This window comes from Echinops telfairi, unplaced genomic scaffold (assembly GCF_000313985.2).
Source record: "Echinops telfairi isolate 266 unplaced genomic scaffold, ASM31398v2 ScPeMD7_7469;HRSCAF=8507_1, whole genome shotgun sequence".
In the NCBI taxonomy this organism is placed as follows: domain Eukaryota; kingdom Metazoa; phylum Chordata; class Mammalia; order Afrosoricida; family Tenrecidae; genus Echinops; species Echinops telfairi.
In genome coordinates, this window is record NW_022111373.1 from 26,674,101 (window position 1) to 26,676,084 (window position 1,984).

The following is a 1,984-nucleotide window of genomic DNA, read 5'->3' on the forward strand; positions in this document are numbered from 1 at the left end:
CTTATGAGAAATTCATGCCCACAGGAGGTACCATCAGGCTGTGATCTGATTGACAGGTTGAATGCTACCTCTACAATTTTATATATCTTCAAGTTGGCATGAAATTATTTAAATACCAGTCATTTTTTATTTTGTTGAAAATAGGAATTTTATATGAATAAGTCATTGATCCTGTGAAATTCTATCACATGATGAGCCTCAGTTCTATCAGCAAGCCCATATTTTCAAATTATGGTAACTTTTTTTCCCAAACTGTTGCATTCCAATCACCAAGTATTATCAATGCATCTTGATTGTATGATTGATCAATTTCTGACTGAATACTAGCTTTTGTGGTTGGTGCATAAATTTGAAAAATAATTGTATTTATTGGATTTCTGTGAAGGAGGATAGATATAATCCTATCCCCGACCACATGGTTCTTCAAAATAGATCTTGAAATATCCTTTTTAACTATGAATGCAATACCATTCATTCCTGGCCTAGTAAATGTAGCAGTTACATAATCTCCTGCCAACTTGAGTGAAGAGATGGAGTCTAGCCTGTCAATCGGGTCATATCCAATTATGCTTTGTATGGACATGGTCTTCTCCTGAGGATCCTTGGAACTTCTTCTTCCCTGGAGGTGGGACTCTCTCTGCCTTCCCCTTCCTGCTGGTGAGACACTCAGAGAGCTGGAGGAGATACATGGAGGCACACGCCGGTGTTGACATCTTTCCACTGCCACTGGATCCACAAGACTATCTACTCACTGGCCTGTGATCTTCCTGCATTTGGCATCATTGCATGTACTTCATGAGTCTACAGAGGAATTTATGGACTAGTGTCGGATATATGGGCTAATATCAAACTTATGGACTTGATCTGGACTGGGATGGGATGTTTTCTCAATATAAAATTGCTCTTTTATGTAACGCTCTTTCTTATACACATATGAGTGTCTATAAATTTGTTTCTCTAGTCAACCAGGACTAACACAGTAAACCATATGATTTTCTGATTCAAAATGGCCAAGTCAATATTAGTCCATTTCAGCTCACTAATGCCTCAGGTATTAATCTTTATGAGTTATATTTCATTTTTAATGACTTTCAAATTTCCTAGATTCATACTTTGTAAATTCTGAATTCCTATTCGTGAATAGATTCTTAGAGCTGTGTCTTTTCATTCTGGGTCAAGCCCCACCAGCAAATTAACGTACCAAAGGCTTTACTCTCACAGGCTTTACTCCATTCATGTCATTATGGTAAACTTTACTTTGAGAAAGCATCGCCTCCTCAGACATGTCTCTAGTGTCCTCTTACCTGAGAGGCTCGTCTTCTGGCACTATCTCTGATAATGTTCTGGTCCTATTCATTAGGCCTTTAGAATCTGAAAATGTTTGGATGTTATCCATAAGGTTTTTAGGGGTTAATTCTTCAGTGTGGACAGCCTGTTCCTTCTTTATAGTCTCTTCTTAGTCTGGAAGCCCTGCTGAAACAGGTGTACATTGGTGACCCTGCTGATATTTGAAATACCAGTGCTGTAACTTTCAAAACCACACCAGCATACAAGCAACCACAGTGTAACAAACTAACACATAAGTGTTGAATTGGAACAAACACTAGGCTTGACTTTTTTTCTTCATTTCTTTCAAATTGAGAAATGCCAGGCATGGGCTTTTCTTTTGGTTTTCTCACTGCAGGGTTTTGTACATTTCTTTTATAATTCATTTCTTTGTCTTCATCAGCTGCCTATTTAAATACTCAATTCAATTATTTTACTTCATCATTTCATATATTGCTTTAGCATCTATATATTCAAGAACAATTTTCATAGTCCTTTCTGATATCCATATTGGCCTCTTCTGTCTTTCTTGTCTTTTTGAAGACATTTCTTTCTTCATGTTTGAAGTTCTTGATGTCACCCCACAGCTTGTTTCATTTTTGTTCATTAGTGTTCAAAGCATCAAATCTGTTTATGATATAGTCTCTAAATCTGGTAA